The 18,651-nt window shown below is 34.5% G+C and overlaps 1 protein-coding gene across 5 annotated transcripts in view; it reads left to right on the forward strand.

Moving 5' to 3' along the window:
* The window catches only part of Ndae1 (Na[+]-driven anion exchanger 1), a 294,988-nt gene that overhangs the window by 61,292 nt on the left and 215,045 nt on the right, over positions 1-18,651 (forward strand). The window contains exon 1 of one of the 5 annotated variants that reach the window (XM_085822522.1): positions 2,200-2,220. The exons of the other annotated variants lie outside the window; for them this stretch is intronic. The gene's annotated coding sequence lies outside the window, so the exon portion shown is untranslated. Of the gene's footprint in view, positions 1-2,199; positions 2,221-18,651 lie in introns of those variants that run through there. 5 annotated transcript variants of the gene reach the window in all.

Here is an 18,651-nt window from a genome sequence, read left to right on the forward strand (position 1 = left end):
TCTTGAAAAACAGGAGAGAGAATAAAATGTGCTGTTTCCCCGGAGCCGGAACTCGGGATTATCTCTGTGCTGGAACTGATGCATAGCTGGTGAACTAACGAAAGCACATAGAGGTATTGCCTTTAGTACCTTCAATTACTTCCACCTAAAGAAAAGGAGAACGTATGTAAAAAACAGGGGAATGACAGCTAGGATAAATATTTAAAATAGAGCATTCGAATCTTGGAAAAAATTCGAGATTCGAAAATTCAAATGTTCACATATTTATCATCATTCAAATTATAACCTAAAAAAACAAATGTTTCAGTGCAAAACTTTGGAAGGATTAATTTTAATGACGGCTGTTAAAAGCGTTTATTTAAAACACGAACGTGATTTTGTAATTTCAATTGACATTGATCTCACCTAGTATCAGCTTGTGGTGGCCCATACTGTCACACATTTAATTTTCTGGAGAGTTTAATGTCGCCTGTTATTTGTGGGAGCTCTTGAAATAATAAAACTTAATTTCAGAATATGATTCAAACAAAGAAATCTGTTAAAAAAATAGAGCTAAAAGTTTTTTTCACTAGAAAAAGCTCTTATTACGTTTTAATGAGTTCAATATTATATAAAATGTCTTTTTTTTTTTTTTTTTTTTTTTTTAAGGTTAATGCGAACGAAAAGGAGAACTGCCATAAAATGAAGCTGAGGAAAAAAATTCCTTCTGGAAATTAACTATAATAATCGATCACGCTTATCTGACTGCAACCATTAGTAATGTCTTGAAGTTACTAGTCAATGATTCATTAGTTAGGTTACTATGGCAAACTTCCAATTTAGAAAAGATGCCTCTTTGGAAGACTTTCTTAAGGAAAACTGTCGAGCCATCAAGGTTTGTTTTATGAGTAAATGTCATTGTGACGCTAAAATTTAAATTTTAATGGACTAGCTGAAAATTGTTGAAAAAGGTATTTAAAGATGCTTATATTAGTAAGGTGAACTCACCATTGAAATACGTTTTCTGTTCCTTCCTAAATGATGTGTATAATGAACCAACTTATAATAACTAATTTATTAATTTTGCTCATTCTGTTAAAGGAAGTAAAGTAGTGTATATTGTGAAAATGTTAACCAAACTTTCCCCGAAAAAAGTCAGCGAAATACCAGACTCTAGATTTAAAAAAAGAAGTACACAGTGCTAAAAAAGAATAGAAAGTTAGTACCGTTTCCATTATTAAATTTATATATAAGGAAGTTCAATAAAAAAGAAAAGAATAAAAATGTTTGGAAGCCTGGCAAAATTAAAGTGAAAGGAAGTTTAACTTTTTTCCTTCCCACCCCCTTCCCGCTTCAAGGAAGTAGAATGAGCAGCCAATAAAATGCTGCTTCAATGAAAAGCCAATAAAATCCCAAAATGTCACGTTTTTATTCGAATCAAACAAAAATCGAAATTTTAATTAATACGAATGACAAAATTTAAAGTGACAAAAGAGTATGAAAAACGTGTTAGGAAACAACAAAAAAGAAGCAAATATATAGAAGTATGTATATTTTTTAATTTCGTATTTAAAATAATTCCTTACAATGTCCTGTGACTCGCGCTAAAATATGCTTCTTGACTAAGGAAAATCAGTTCGTAACACGTATGCGGTGCCTTTTTCCTGCTAAATGTTCTCCAAATCGAGATTTCATAGAAGTCGGAGGCCAGCCCTTCCGGGAGACGTCATTTCCTTTTCTGAAGTGACGTCATTTGCTTTCGTTACCTCTTATGAAGCTGTCTGTTCTGAAGAAACGGCGGAGAAAGAAAGTGTTAACGGGGTTTCCCTTCGATGAAAATGTTATTCTACGTAAAAAGGTTAACCGGCAAGTGACGAAATGCGGAACACGCAAATAATATATTATATAAATTGGACGTCTAGAGTCTTTGCGCATTAGTTTTACGTCTTGGCGACATGTTAAAATAACTAGGAGTAAGACATTCGAATCTTCGAATTTCGAGAATCTCTATCTTGAAAACGATTTCTAGATTTGTGATTCACAAACTCGAATAATTGCTTTTGTGTGTGTGTGTGTCTGTCTGTGTCTTTTGACCTTTTCGAATTCTAACGTAAGCTAATCGATTAGCGTTTTAACTCATATTGGAAAATTCAACTTCATTGAAGCACCTTTAATTGTTTACTAACGCACATTTATTGCTGTTTATGTGGCACAAAATATTTTCTGAAAACTGAAAATAAGGTAAAAAGTACTATTTTTTCATTTTAAAATATTTAAACAAAATATACATTTCATCTTTTTATACGTTTTGGTTTCATGGTTCTGTTTATGTGTTATATAAAATATGTCTTTCATATACAGTGTCTCACAAAAGTGATGGGACACTTGTGCTTTACGAAAGGAAACTGTAGTAAAATAAATTAAAAAAACATGTAAAAATTTTTTGTGGGTGTGTCTCATACTTAAATTTAGTAACAATTATTACATAACATACATTTTCTCAAAATATTAAAATAGTAATTTAATAAAAATACAATTGTTTAGAACGGAGCAAAAAATGGCTCACGTAGTGATGGGACACTTACTTTTCCATCAAATATTTATCGAAAAATTTTACTTCTTAAAATGTTTTAATATTTTGTTGGATTTCCTTTTACTTTTAAAACGTGATTTAATCTTCTTGGGATGAATTCCACTAATTTTTTTGTGATTTCTGGAGTAATTTTACCCCATACCATAACTCCGCCTCCACCATGTTTTACTGTTGGCACCAAGTTCTGTTTATGAAATTCTTCCCTGGGTTTTCTCCACACTACGATTCTACCGTCAGAACCAAATATATTAAATTTACTCTCATCAGCAAATATAACTTCATTCCAGTAATCAGAATTCTTATTTATGTTGGATTTTGCGAAAGCCAGTCTGAGTTTTCTATTCTTTTCACTTACGAAGAATTTTTTCCTGGCTGCTCTACCGTGATATCCAGCAAATCGAATTACTCTTCTAATAGTCTCAGGATTAACAATTACTCCATATAATGCTTGTAAATCAGCAGCAACTTTAGGAGCACTCATTCTTGGAATTCTTTTAATATTTCGAACGATAATTCGCTTTATTCCATTGGATAGCTTTGATGGTCAGCCAGATCTTCTTTTATCCTGAATCATATGATTCTTTTTATATCGTTTAATGGTATTGAAAACTGTTGAATGACTCATGTTTTCAGCAGTTTCTCTAATAGATTTTTCACGTTCAATATGCAAATTAATAACTAATTTTCGAATTTCAGGCAAAGTTTCTTTTCGTTTAGCATTCATGGCTGCACAGAGCTAAAAAACACAAAACTTTCAAAACAAACTGGAGAGAAAGACTGCAGACGATTTTATAAATTATTGCTAATTGCTTTTGAGTAAAAATAAAAACCCCAAAAAATATTTTTGTTGTAGTACGTAGTAGTATCTAATGGTGTCCCATCACTTATATGAGCCATTTTTTGCTCCGTTCTAAACAATTGTATTTTTATTAAATTATTATTTTAATATTTTGAGAAAATGTATGTTATGTAATAATTTTTACTAAATTTAAGTATGAAACACACCCACAAACAATTTTTACATGTTTTTTTAATTTATTTTATTACAGTTTCCTTTCGTAAAGCACAAGTGTCCCATCACTTTTGTGAGACACTGTAGTTTATATCAGAGGCTTATTTTTCTTTTTTTGTAAAAATTGGGATAAAATGAACTAAAGAATTCTTGCTAATTTTATTACAAACCTTAATTAAATTATAGGAATAAGGTCAAAATCATGTAATTCAAGTGTTATCACTTTAATAATCAAACATATAACCATGCCTACAATAATCGATATTCACATGACATCTTTAGCCTCAGATGTGGTGTCCACATGAATAGCTGAGACTGACTGCGCAAGCTGCCGTTAGTCAGTCTCCAATAAACAACATTAGTCGCCATTGAGAGTGCAAAACAAAGGTTCAGTATTCGGAGTTTTCAATAAAGACATAAAAAAACGCAAAATTAAAAAAAAAATCTTTCTTCTAATTTTATATTTTTAAATCCCATAGTTGAAAACAATATTTTAAATTTTGCATTTTTTAAACATTAGATAAGGATTTGGTGGTCCCCATGAAAATGGAAGCTTGAGGCACATGATCATTTGCCCTTGAGGAAATAAGTCCTCGCTGGCAACGAATTTTTAACTTCCGTAGTTTAAAGCTAAGCTATTTTTAAGCTAAGCTAAGCTATTTCTCAGATCCAATTACCGAACATTCACTTCGAGTTTGAAAATTCTTTGGAGACATTAATTTAATCCTTGAAAATGAAGACATTTCATTTTTGAAAAATAAATAAAGAGGGCGTTTGGTAACTCTAAAAGATTTAGACTTTTCATGAGAAATATTTTATACTTCCTTATAAAATATTAAAGTAATCTCCGTTAAAAGTTATTTTCTTTTTCACAATTTTCTTGAGTGTTGTAGATGAAGGTCAGAATGCATTTGGAAAATCAATATCATGCCCTTGGTTACAAGGCCAAGACAAATGCAACATTAGGCATACCAGAAGCGCTCTGAATATCGCGTCACAGAAACGCCGTGTGAAATGCTAATTAATATAAAAGGCAAGTCTTACATATTTGACTGAATCTAGGAACAAGATACGCTGGTGATGAAAATGTTCCCTAGGAATTTTTTTAATAAGCTTTGTACATTTGTCTGAATCTGTTATACTAATACACATTTTATGACTTGGTCATATTTTACGCAAGTTGTGTACCTTGTTGCTATGTGACTTTATTAAATATCAGCAACGGGAATAAGCTACGTTAATGACAATTCTTTCCAACTCTTATGTGATGATAATTTCATAGTGTGTCAAGATACTTTCACTAAACAAGGTTTCAGCAATTCTGTTACAAATTTTCAGGAGAGACAGAGTACACCTAGACAATGGAAAATGACATAGCAATACATTGTGGGAAACAATTTCCTGGCGCTGTAGTGACGACACAGGACGCAAGAAAGGAACGACACGAACAGGGTGAGAATATATGTTTATCATGTTTAGTGCAGCGGAAATCAATAAATAAGAACCAAAACAGTTTGGGATACGTATGGGATCGGCAGGGATGGTCCAGTGCATTGACCAGCAAGATCGCCAAACCTCACATGCATTGACTACTTCCTCTGGGGGGGGTACGTCAAGACAGTGGTGTACGAAACCCTCGTTAACAGTGCTGTGGAACTTGTTGCACGCATCGTGGCGCTGCTGAGGAAGTAAGGGTATTTTCCAGAACATCAGATCTTGTATGTGCCGAAGATGTCAGGCCTGCATCAGGGTCCGGGGTCGTAATTTCGAACATGATAGTCGTTGTTTGTTTTTGTTCTTATTTCTTGGTTTCTGTTGTACTAAGCATAATAAACCTGTTTTCTCACCCTGTTCATGTGCTTCCTTTCTTGTGTTTTATGTTGTCACTACCATTCCAGACCTTAGAAATGCAGGTTTCCGACCTGCATTTCTAAGTGATTTTCCATTGTCTAAAAGTACTCTGTCTCTCCTGAAAGTCTGTAACTGATTTGCTGAAACACCCTGTATAACAGGCACCCGCAGACTCATCTTTTCCAGATTTTTTCCTTAATGGTTTTTCATATTCTCATTATTCAAAAAACATTCCTTGTTAGAAATGCTGGTCAGTTCAAGAGGTGGCTGCCAGTAGAGGAAGGGTTATCCGTACTCACTGACTGGCAGATATGAAAGGTGCATAAGATCAGATCGCTATCAAATCTAAAATCATAGAAATGTACAAGTAATGCTCAGAATATATATTTCTTACCCGTAGCATAGACATAAAAATTATTTAAAAATAAGTCAAACACAATAAACTCTTTCTGCGTATCTGGTTTTCAAAAACGAGCAACATCAAGTTTAGAAAAACATTTTACAGTTAGGGTTTCTGTGTTGTTTGGTTTATGTGCAAAAGATTAAGCTGAGAAATAGGGTAATTAGTGACAGTACGGATTTTTTTACAGTAATTTAAAAATCCGTTTTAGGAAAATATTAATTTTCGTTTACTTAATCATACAATTATTCATTTGATTGTTAGCAGTTATTAACGCATTATGTTTTTGTTCATCTTGCCCCAAAACTACGTTAGCTTATTAAATATTGATCTTGCAAATATGGTGGTATTGTGATATAGCTAAAATTTTACTTTAAATCTTTTTTACTTATATTTTCCGATTAAAATAATATTTTTCTGAGGAAAATGCTGTATTATTGCTATGTTAAAAATTCTTGCCATATAATCGCAGTTTTTTTAATTGATAACGAGTATAAAAGCAGTTTTAGTGAATATTCTAGTTAAACCTGTCGCGATCTTTTAACTTGTTAACCAGCGTGGTTTACCTTGTCAACTAATACATCTATTCTGCAGATTCGTCCAAGGTCAGTAATCATCTTTTGTCGACATTTCCTCTCTTCAAATCAAAAACTTCCCTAAATCATTTCAGTCTTTTATTTTTAATTAAAATTATTATTTGTGTCTCGTTGGAAAATGATCGCCTAGTTTTATCCAAAATATGCATAACCCGGTCAACTGAGGGCTTCAGTATTATTTATGATAAAACTATAGCGCAAGAATGAAAGCTTAAAAACAGTAACGAAAGATCTTTAATAAAGAAGGAAGATTCATAGAAAATTTTTTATTAAATATATAGTGAAAACTCTTATCAGGCTGTTGTAGAACCGTCCGCTATATTTGTTGACAGTGCAGCTATTTAAAATGTAAAATATTATTTTTAGTTTATGGAACTGTTTTTCCCAATGGCAGGCATTGCCTATTCGACATTGGCCACTCGTTAAGGTCGCAAGTGGTGTGGACATTTTATTGTGGAGGCACCTAATAGGTGTCTACCGTTGCCTTCTATAAAGGGACGGACAGTTACAACGATGCGTTCTCCAGGATTCGAATCTGGCCCCTTCAGTATCGCAGTCGGCTCCCTTAAACTCTGTGCCATCTGGGCGGCAAGTTTATGGAACTAGCGGTAGTTTTGCTTTGCAAGCATATGAAACATCGATTGAAAGAAGTGAAATAATGCGTTAAACTGAATTACATGATGTATAAAAATTGAGCTTAGTATAATTATTTGACACGTAGTATAATTGTTTCAATGTTGCAAGATACTTACAGGCACATAGTACCAATAACTATTAGCAGATCAGAAAGAAGACGCACTTGTTTCATGAGTTGGTCGGTTTCCAATGTTTCTTGGAATCTCCCATCTGTAAGCTAAAGAGCTAAGGCAGCAGTAATTTTAGAAGTTTTGAAACGAAAAAATAATAAAGGAATTATTTTAAATAGATTTTTAAATTTATGAAAAACTACAAATAAAACACTTAGATATTTAAATAGTGTTGGAAAACCAGGGAAAAATCGAAAACTCGAATGGTCATGTTTTTTCCCTCCCCATTTCAAAACATTCAAATTTGAATTCAGGCTTAAAAAACAGTTAAATATTTTAACTGAAACCTTCGAAAAAAATCAGTTTTAAATATTTTAACTGAAACATTCGAAAAAATCAGTTTTACTGACGTCTAATTCACCAGCGACCGAGCGATAAAATCGCTGAATAGTGGTAGTTTATTCCGGGTCCAGATTTCAGCGAACGGGATGGCTGAATGGAAGGAAGTGTTTATGGTTTTTCCCGTGTGTAATACGAGTGCAAGCTAGTTTACTCTGAAAAGGCCTTCTTCTCATCCCTTAGGCGTATAGCCCTCGAGTGGTTTTCCATAGTTTAAATAATTCAAATAAATTTATTTACATGCAACACAAGCGCGTATCAAAAAATGAACGCAGTTATGCAAATTTTAGTGGTCGCGGTCCAGCAATATCACCTAGTGGCGGTCCCGAGTGTTACACAAAATTTTCTGAAGTTATCACTGTTTACTCTTGAAATAATAGTTTCTCCTGTACTCTTACTTTAATTTTATTAAGATTTTACAAAAATGTAAAACTTCGAACTGTTACTTTAAAACTTTTGTATATAAGTTGTAATTATGCATTTATTTTAACAGAGTTCATTTATATCATTTTTTTTTAAATACAGGTTCGTTTTCAAAATCTAAACGCTTAAACTTTTTTCGTTAAACCCAGATCATGCTTTCTTTAGCTTTTTACAATTACGCAGAATTTTGTTTTCTTATTCTTCTTGTATTAAGGATTTCACATTTGAAAGATTTTAGAACGTGTTCAGATTCTTTTCAAAATGTATGAAACTTCGTAGGGCTAAATAAACACTTTTACGTGAAACAATCTGTTTCTACTCTTGTGAATTCCACTCTCGGATATCAATAGGTTTTCCTAGCATCTTATTTATGCAGCTGAGCATACCATTCAGTGAGTTCTTGTATACATACTACGTGGCAGTGTATGCGAGTGTATTCAGATTATGCTTGCAATGTTGATTTTAATGTACTTTGTCGAGCGAAGCACTTACTACGACCAGCGCATATGTTTGCCTGACCTTGAATTGATAGATGCAGTTATCTACTGCCTGCTTTTCTTCCAGCTGTCTGCCCTTTCTTGACTGTGGAGTGTACTACATGACTTTTTTTTCTCTTCCAATCTCCCCTTTTATTGTAACGTCATTGCAACGTCATGAGTCCTTGAACTCTTGACTTTTTCCCGAGTCAGCAGTCTTATAAACTTTATTCTTTTTTAACCCCTTAGACTGCTACTTCATATGCCTTGAAGGCTGTAGGAAGAGGTGAATCGATATCGCTGTATTAGCTATATCAGTGTTCTTTTGACGGCGATCATTTTCCTCAGGTCTTGGAAATCAAGAAGACATACGCACTTAACCTTGGAATTTTTATTTCCGACGTTTGAAAGATACATCGCACGTTGTCAGTATTTTGCATTCACTTTTAAGTGTCATTTTTCTGGTTAATTAAGGTGATCGTTTAATTTTCCTTCCTTCGTAATGATCCAGTAGGTACACGCGAGAGGAACTGAGTGCTGTATAAACTTATTTTCCATCAAAAAAAGCATTAAAAGACCACGCAAAGAAACCACTATTTAGTATTTTTTAAAAGTAATGTTAATTTAATATAGAGAAATCAATAAAAATAAATTACTAAATAGTGGCCAATGATTTAATGACTTATTTTGTAAAACCAGTTGTTCGGTTCAAGTTCTGTTAACTGCGGTTTAAGGAGGTTTCTGTACTAAAGATTTTGTGGTTTTTTTCTTCATGGATAACTTAAAAAGCAAAACAATTGATCTCAGTTCTGATTGCAAATTTTCAGGGAATTCTAATGCCTTTCAAAACTTTTGAATTCAGTCTTGAAAAACAGTTAAATATTTTAACTCAAGCCTTCGAAAAAATGAGTTTTATTAATGGATACTTCACCAGCGACCGAGCCATAAAATCGCTGAATAATGACCACACAATTACAGTTATTTATATATATATATACACTGGTGTGCAAAAATTAAGGACGAAGTCGAAAAATTAGCATATATCAGCTGAACGAAGAGGTAGAGCGGACAGAAAGACCAATCAGGAGATTACGTAAGGTGATATACGGTAGCACATGCGCAGATATGCAGGTAGACGTAATGGGGGAGTGTCTGAGTAGTATAAAGCATGTTGTCGGTGTAAGATCAGTATTTCTGGCAAAGAGATTGTACGCCGTATAGCAGTTAAAATCACACCGAGTTGCTGCCTCAGCGAGAAATGGCGAATAATCAATCTGTTAGACGACATCTGGATGCTTTTACACGAGGTCGAATCATTGGGAAGTTGGAGGAAGGCCGCAGTGTGACAAGTGTGGCTGCAGAGTTCGGAATTGCTCACAGCATCGTTTCACGACTTTGGAGACAATTTCAAACTACAGGAACAGCTATCCGGGGGTTTAGTAGTGGTCGTCTACGAGGAACCACACCCGCAGATAACCGGTATATTGCCTTACAGGCCAGAAGAAACAGGCGGCAGACAGCGGGAGAAATCGCTAGACACACGACACAGGCGACTGTACGACCGATATCGCGTTTTACCGTGGCCAGAAGACTGCACGGTGGTGGTCTGTTTGCACGACGCCCTGTACGATGTGTACCTCTAACGCCTGCCCATCGGAGAAGGCGTTCTCTGTGGTGCTGGGAACACCGGAATTGGAGAGACAATGAATGGGGACGAGTACTCTTTACAGATGAGAGCAGATTCAGTCTGAGTAGCGGTTCTCATCGCATACTCATCTGGAGAGAGCGGGGAAGCCGCAATCATCCCTCGAACATCATTGAAAGGGACAGGTATGGAAGTGGCGGTGTTCTCGTTTGGGGAGGCATCATGCTTGGTAGTCGTACAGACCTTCACATCTTCGACGCAGGTTCAGTCAACGGGACTCGTTATTGTAACGAGATTCTTTTTCCATATGTGCGTCTTTTTAGAGGCGCTATGGGTCCGCAGTTCCTTTTCATGGACTACAATGCACCATGTCATCGCAAAGTAGCTGCCGAACAGCTCTTAGAGAGTGAGGATATTGAACGTATGGATTGGCCGGCACGGTCTCCGAATCTCAATCCCATCGAGCATGTATGGGATTTTCTAGGCAGACGCTTGGCAGCTCGTACCTTACCACCAGTAACGATTCCGGGGCTTCGATTGGCGCTACAAGACGAATGGGCAGCAATGCCTCAACAACTCATTGACACCCTCATTCTTAGCATGGGCAGACGTTGTGAAACCTGCCTAGCAGTCAGGGGAGATCATATCCGCTGTTAAAGACCGAATGTTTCTTGCTGGACACCCATCAGAGGGATGTTTCGGCCTTCAGTCGCATTGCGCTCCATGCTACTTTTTCAATAAAGCTTCTTTTTATCCCTCTGATTTCTCTTTTAGTAAGTGTTGCTTATATTACTCATGTCCTTACGTATTGGGGATCTTACGGTATTAAATGTTTTGATTTGGAAAGCTTTTGTACAAAGTTATATTGAAAGAACCGTCTCGTCCTTAATTTTTGCACACCAGTGTATATGCGTATATACACTATTTTTCTCTGTCTATATATACACACACCAATAAGCCTCCAATTCTCTAACGAATCGAATAATGCTTTAAATTAAAATGAAGATCCACTTACTTGTGTCCTGGTCAACATTCAACCCATGTTTTTGATTCCCAGTGATCTGCTTTGAATAATGTTTTTGATATGTCAGTATTGACATCATTCGGTCAGCGCACAGAGAGAATTAAATCTTTTTTAACTGCTCATTGATGACGTTAACTCATGGGGCACATGGAGAGAACTAAAACTTTTAACTGGTCAAAGATCTCTCTGATTGTTTTTGATTACTGTCATTTTCAAAAACATTCGTAAACCGTAAGATTTGTCAACTAAGATTTGCTCCGTAGTGGTTTAAAATGTTACTTATTTTCATTTCCTTTTGTACGTATTCATATCTTTAAACATTTTTTGTGCTTGTAATATTTTTGTAATCTCAACGGGGTCGAGATTACAATAATTGTTTTAGTAGTTCAGAATGGCAGCGAAAAAATGAACCCAAGAACATTTAAGACAACATTTATTATTGAATTTTCTTTTTTCGTATGTACTTTTTACTAAATACAAAAGTACGTAATTATTTTTTTGTAAAACCGCCAGTTTCAGCTACACGTCTACGCCACACATTCTTTTTCTCTACCCCTCCCCTCCTCGTTTCTTCGATTTCTCCCCTTTGTCTTCCTGAATCATATTAATTTCAACGCTGATGTCACAGCTAACGCTAGTAGTAATAACTAAAATAAGCAGTAACTAAAGTAGAAGACTCGTACCTTAAAGCTCATTTAACTCAGAATATTTTAAAACTAATATAAAACAGTTCACAGAAGGCAAAACGCAATAACAAGACTTCTCCTATGGCTTGTGTAATCGAAATCTTAAAATCACAATTTTAAATGTGAAAAGATAACATCCATAAAAAGTTTTAAAACTTAGGATTCAATTTTAAATTGCTTTAAGAGTCTTTTCCATTCACAGCTTCAAAACAAAGAATTGTGTAATTAAACAATCAAAGACTTATTGAACTAAGGAATAATTAAACATTTTGATATTTTCAATGTTTTCAGGTGCTGAATTAATATTTTTGTGGGTTACTAGTTCATAGAAATTTTTGAAAATAAACATGTTAGAAACTGAAAAATATTGAATAAAATTTTAGAGCCTTTTTTATAACTCCAAACAGTAACAATTTTTACAGATGAAGATATCAGAAGCAAATCATTCGTTTAGTTTCGTAAGTTTACTTTCTAAATATAAATAGTGTAGCAAGTATTAAAAAAAGGTATAGTAACACTATACTTCGTAAACATGAACGTTGGTCAGCTAACTTGCGTCCACGGGAATCACATTTCCTGTGCAAGTGTCATCCCAGCAGTGTTCGAGTAAATTAAGACCGCTAAACATTAGTAATCCGACCCAAATTCATTTCCGCTGGATGAATTGGCTACTTATTGTTTCCGACTTTCCCCACGGTTTGCTTGAAAGCGTATCAATTTCTTGTAGAATCACCTCCACGAAAGCATCTCTTCTTATAAGCAAACAGTGTTAGGCTTCCTTTAAAACTGTTGGGGGCTAAGGGCTCGTTGACATCTCTCTGAATGATCTCTCCAGGTAAACAGGAAGGAATTAGCAATTTATGTATCAAACAATTCTTCCTTAGCGCTCGAGAAATATCGTCGTGTATGAAAATAATCACTTACAGAGTACACATTAGCATAAGCTGAATTTGTTATTTAAATAGCATAGGTGAATAACAACTAGCTAAAACTCGTCCGAAATCTCAGAGTCGTAGTGTAGTAACACGGGCATGAGTCAAATGTAGCAGTCTTCTAAAAGCATCGGGAAGAACTGGTCAGAAGGACCTATGAGGAGCGTATTTGCATGTATCTCGCTTTCTGTTGAGATATTAATTAGAACCGAAGGATCAACGACTCTACATGATAAATAAATACATAATATGCGAAACATATAGCCACAAATACAAAATAAACCCTGAAAGCAAAATTAAACTCACAGTATTACAACAATACGTTAAAAATGCAATAAAATGCAAGTCTCACAGAGCAGCTTAATCTACCCTTAGAAGTAAAACAAGAAAGTTTTATGGCAACAAACAATAGGAAAACAATTAAAAGCTGTTTTGTTTCTCTATAGGACATCTTGAAGAAAACCGAACTAAGTCTGACAACGTACTTCCTGTCAATCTATAACATCGAGATTTGAATTGGGTGAGAATGAAAATATTGAATACATAGTAACAATTAAGGTAAAACTTCCATGGTATTGAATTCCGAATATCTAGGCTACTTCAATTTAAAGAAAAAGACTGGAATTGAGGAATACAATAAAATACGTGTTAATTATATTATGTTTAGTAACTTCAAGAATTTATGAAAATGCATTATTAAAATAAACTAGTTAATTGTATTAAAACCCCCTGAACACTGGTAGATTTTTTTGAGTTCTATTATAATATTGTATTCGAATATGGAAAAAAAAAGGTATCCTATTCCAGTCACCCACCCTCTGTTGTCGGAATGATAGTTAAAGAAGGTTGTCTAACATGCTGATAGACTCGAATTCAAATTTCGAATAAAAGGATTCGAACGTATTTTTGATAGACTGGTATTGGGGGGGGGGATGGAGAGCGAGACCCTTATATTTTGCTTTTCCTTCCAGTTTCTCTCGATCAGAATTAGGATGAAACGCTGGTCTTCATATGCTTTGCCAAACCCAAATAATCCATTCCAATCGGATCTGCATATTGTCATACTTAAGGGTGTTTAATTTTTCCATTGCCCGTAATATGGCATCTGTGGTAATGGGTCAACAGTTTCGTCTTCTTGTTTGATGACTAAAATGTTTAGGTGCTGCTGCTTTAGGAACCTGTTAGCTGTTCTTGGACCTAGGCGTTTTGATTGCGAAATACCTTTGCAATTATATGCAATCACCTCTACATCGTCATTAATAAAACTGAATAAAATAAAAAGGAGAGAGCATTCGCTAAAGAAGACATTGTAGGCTAAAGAAAGTAGTTGATTCAGAAGAAGCTGTCTTGGTGAACCTCACTTTTGTGGTATGTAAAATTTTTCTCCTACCGCTGAGTTGTTTGTGGTTTGCCACAAAACCGCCGAGTGGTTTATGGTTTGATGAGTATAGATTATTCGAAATAGCACAGGAAACTGTAAAAGAACTGACGTGTTTTCTTCATGTGCAAAAACAAATCTATTTAATGCTGGTTCTTTAGCTTAGCATTAACTGTAGAATTAGAGAGGATATTTATTATTGTTCTCAAAAATAGGAGATTTGCAAGCTCCACACAACAAATATTGAGTGGATTTCTTTATAATTCATCAGAAACCATAACCCTGAACGTTTTAAGAGTACTTTTTAGGTTTTCAGTCTAATTTCTGTGACTTTTTGAAAACAAGTGACCCTGAGAAGCGTACGTGTTACGAAAATCGATGCAAGAATCGAATGAGACTCGGAAATTTTAAGTCAAGGCTTGAATATTCATGAGTTAACCTTTTTTTTTCCGTACTCAATAGCCTCATTCGATGATTGCGTGCACTTTGCAATAAAAATTGCATCGTTACGTCATTGCAGTAACCTTGAGCTAAAACTTTACCCATATTACGTAGCCCATATTATGAGCGCCCAAAATGAATAAATTTTTCGGACAAGGACGTCAGAAGTTTATTAACTTTCCGCAAAGTGTTTAGAAATTAACATGGACGGCCTCCTTAACGAGAAAAGGGGATCAATTCTCCTTTTCTTGTTTGAGAACGGATACGATCTATTCTTCTCCACAAGAAAATAAAATTTCTTTCTGCAGTATACATTATTTTGCTTTTGGAGCTAAAGCATGTGGAATTTTTCATTTCCAACATTTGCCGACTCAGAAATCTTAAGAGTACTTCAGTGCCTAAATTAGGTAACATTTTTATTGAATTAGGTAAAATTTTTTATTTAAGTAATATGGGTCAAAGCATCGAAGCATCCAAAACTAATTATTTTACTTATAATTCTTATCTCGTAATGTATTGCGATATTTTTAAAATTGTTTGGAAAACATTTGACTAGTCTATTCAGAAACCGAAAATCAATATCGTAAAAGTCGGCTGAATGATAGTAGAAGTTTTATTTTGGCTTTATAGCCAATTCATTTGCCTATTTTACTGTTGTGATTTATATAATTTTGGTGTTGTGATTTAGGCTAATTAGCAGTATCTTTTCAAGAAATTTAAATTACCGCTGTGAATAATGCATGTGTAGGGAAACAGTTTGATACATGAAATAAGTGGATATGAGGCTATACATAACATTTGGCAATATACAGTGTCTTTTGCGTATCAGTAATGTGGCTCTTTATGGTATGATTATTTAACATTGGTATGATTATTTAACATTGGGCTCAAAACATTTGAGTGACATGCCTATTATTTCACTACCTTCATTATAAATTAAAATCACTTTTCAAGAATTATTTTAACTGTTTATGCAGTTAATGCTAGACGAGTTCGACGGAAAGAATGTTTAATCTGAGATTGCTGCCTTTTAGACAGCTTTAAATTTGTTATTCTCATCTCTCATAACTGTATTCTTATTTAAAAAAATTGTTTTCAATAAAATGTTTTAAAAGCTGTCCTTTGTATTTCAGTTCCCTTTTTTATTGTGAAAACACTAACCTAGAGCAGACTATTAAATTATGACAAAATATTTTTGCAAATTGCACATGATTAATTTAAGTAGAAAATTATTAATTAATAAGCCGATTTTTTTCCTTTTTTGGACCAAAAAAAATATTTAGAGCATCGTCAATTCAATTCTTTCCAAAATAATTTTTAAAAACTTCCATCTCGTAATCATCATTCGAAAGAACCGGCGCGAAGTACGTAACGGAAAGTGAAACTTCAAAATACGAAAACGTGAACGCCATCAGTTATGTATGTCAACGACCTGAACTTTACCTCTTTCGAGACAGTGATCGTTCCTGCTGTAGGAAATGCAATGTTTTGCAAAAAGTCTGTATTTCTTTCCCTACCATTTCTCTCCAAAAATCATTCTGATCAGATTGCTTAATCAGTGCGTGAATGCATCAAACCTGGCGGACGGGAGATGATTTGGAATGAGGTTCGTTAACCTTGTTCTTAAAGGGCGGTGAAAATTACGTAATATATCGGTTGAATGTCCCCTACCTTTTTGTGCTGACGTTTCTTTCAGAGCTTTGATTTAAAATACTAGTAGTTGTACTTTCGGTAGATGGTGGTCTGCACTAGTCTTGCACGTTTTACGACTGAAGGAAAACGTGATTTTGTCCTTGAAATAATACGAGAATGGAACATTTATTGGCTATCAGAGTATTATGCTTTCGTTATGTAACCGAGTTAAACTATTTCCACACTTTCTGCTTTAAACAACTTAATAAGATCGAAACGTCTTTTAAAAAATAAAACTATGCGGGTTACCATTTTAAAGTGCTGAAAATGTACGGCGATGCTCAACTGAAAAGTAAGGTTAAATCTTTTGTAATCTGAGCATCTTTTTACGATAAATTTCGAAACAGTTTTCCCACAATTTTTAACACTGATGGGAAATCTATTCTTCAGAAATAGCATTCATTTTTCCAGAGTGTGATGTCATTTATCATCTGATTGAAGGGAATTAAAGCCGTGGGCCAGGTGACAAGGGGGTTTAAACGGTATTTTTTTTCCGCAATTGATCTCGGGGTTGGATTGACCTGATTTGTAGCACGGTTAGTGGGATTTGCTTCCCGTAATCGTTCTCATTGGTTTAATAAAGCTAAACTAACGGTTGGGATAAAACTTCTGGGTCAAAGAAAAGCTAGAGGTTGAGACGAATCCGAATTCTTAAAGAATCTCACATTTTCCTAGTCTGTGATTTTTTATAGAAAAAAGAAAAAGATTTAGTTAGTGTTTTTAAAAGTTTTAAAGAAACGTGAGGTAAGTGAAAAACAAATTCAAGGTGCGATTTTGAAAAATACGCTTATATTTATCAAGAATGAATACATATAATTTAGTTATGGAAGTATAAATTAACATACGAAGTTTGAGTTTCGTTTTCCTAAATGGCGTCTCACAAAAAGCATTTGAATAACTAGAGATCAAATTTTATCTTTAACCAATTTTTTTAAATAAAAGCAAGTGCAGATGGGGGACGTTTATTTTAAAAGTTTACATGGATAAATGCTAAACATGGAGCGCTAAATTAAGAAATCTTATTAAATCTTTTCAGAAAATTCCCCACCGGCGGCTGAGCTGTAAAATCATTGAACGCTGATAATTCTGATTTGGGTTCGATTTTTGGCAAACGTGCTGGCTGCATATGTGTTTTCGTGGTTTTCCCTACTTGTAACCGTGAGTACTAGTCAGTTTCCCTTAGAATGTCCTCCTCTTTGGAAGATAATCCTGGCATGCTCTGCCGTTGTAAAGATTCTGTACTGTGTACTTTAAGTTACAGTTGAATGTGAAGAATCTTAAGAACGGATAAGCGAATAATCGCTCGAGTTCGTCTTACAGAAAACAACAAAAATAGAAGGCTGAAATAACCCTTTATTATTCCAGTCAAGTGTAATATTTTCCAGTCAAGCCGACACTCGGGCTGTAACTTAAGAGACTAAGAATTAAACGAAACTAAACGAAAAAGATATAGCCGAAGCTATCAAGATTCTAACGGAGTTGGCCCCTTAACGCTAATTGACTGCGAAGCTATCAAGGGCCTAAAGTACGGCCGAGTGTAATAAGAGCTTAAGAGAGAGTAGCTTAAAAGGACAGACTCGTGCTAACGAGAATCTCTGATTCTCTCTGACTAAGACAGTAGAACTTCGCGGTTAAATACAGCTCTTCCTTAATTTGCATTCAAACGTGATTCTAAAACTACGTTCTGGCCGGAAGTGGTAAGTTGAAATTAAGAAGCGATAGGAAAGTAAATTTAACTCAAAATTTAACTGTTAATAAATTAACGTAATCTTTACACCGTAACCTAATAAACCAAACCAAACTTTTCAGAAAATTAAGAGTGGGGTACCACAAGTAAATATTCGTAAACCAGGTTCATATAATTATAACAATAACGTTCTTTTTTTTATAAATTATTCTACAAGATGCTAATAAATGTACTAATTCTAAAACTTAGAATGATTACCTTATTTAGGTTAAAATTCGAAAGATTCGAGTGATGAAGCACAAAGATTTGAGATTTGGAACCTGAAATTTTATTGTGATTTTTGAATTTGTCGGCTGTTTTCGTTTATTTATTTATTTGATTATTATCGACAAGTTGTAATTTTTAAAATTTTATTTAAAATTTAAGCGATTTTCTCGTTCGCCATTTCATCGTTGATTCATTCTGTTTCTTATTGCTTCTCTCGAACAGCTTAATGATAACCTCATTCAAGAAGACATTTGAATGGCTCATTATCACAGAGACCAATATCGAGCGTACTTCCGACTATAGTCAAATCAAAATTTACCCCAAAGGTAGTTAGGATGTACGACATGATGCCTTAATGCGGTATCCACTCCGGTCCATGCATTTAATCTCATGACCTTATCCTTGTTAAGCTTTCAAGGATTGT

This window comes from Stegodyphus dumicola, chromosome 8 (genome assembly GCF_044657685.1).
Source record: "Stegodyphus dumicola isolate Sdum_Otavi_A_Nest chromosome 8, ASM4465768v1".
In the NCBI taxonomy this organism is placed as follows: Eukaryota; Metazoa; Arthropoda; class Arachnida; order Araneae; family Eresidae; genus Stegodyphus; species Stegodyphus dumicola.